Source organism: Chrysochloris asiatica, unplaced genomic scaffold (genome assembly GCF_000296735.1).
Source record: "Chrysochloris asiatica unplaced genomic scaffold, ChrAsi1.0 scaffold00407, whole genome shotgun sequence".
NCBI lineage: Eukaryota > Metazoa > Chordata > Mammalia > Afrosoricida > Chrysochloridae > Chrysochloris > Chrysochloris asiatica.
In genome coordinates, this window is record NW_006408925.1 from 1,450,976 (window position 1) to 1,451,564 (window position 589).

The window sequence follows — 589 nt, forward strand, 5'->3', positions numbered from 1 at the left end:
GGCACTTAACAACAACAACAACAACAAAGCCCTAACAGCCCTAGCCCTAGTGCTAGCCTTAAAGCCCTAAGAGCCCTAGCAGTATCCGTAAAGCCCTAACAGCCCTAGCCCTGGTGCTAGCCTTAAAGCCCTAAGAGCCCTAGCACTATCCGTAAAGCCCTAAGAGCCCTAGCACTAGCCCTAGCCTTAAAGAACTAAGAGCCCTAGCCGTATCCCTAACCCTAAAGCCCTAAAAGCCCTAGCCCAAGCCCTAAACGTAACACTAAAGTCGTAGCCCTGGCCTTAGCCCTAAAGCCCTAACAGCCCTAGCCCAAGCCCTAGCCCTAAAGCGCTATAAGACCTAGCCCAACCCTAGCCCTAAAGCCCTATCAGCCCTAGCCCTAGCTCTAAAGCCCTAACAACCCTAAGCCTAGCCCTAAAGCCCTAATAGCTCTAGCCCTAGCCCTAAAGCCTTAACAGCAATAGCCCTGCCCTAACCCTAAAGCCCTATCAGTCTTAGCCCTAGCCCTAGCACTAAAGCCCTAACAGCCCTAGCCCCAGCCTTAGCCCTAAAGCCCTATCAGCTCTAGACCAAGCCCTAAAGCCCTAA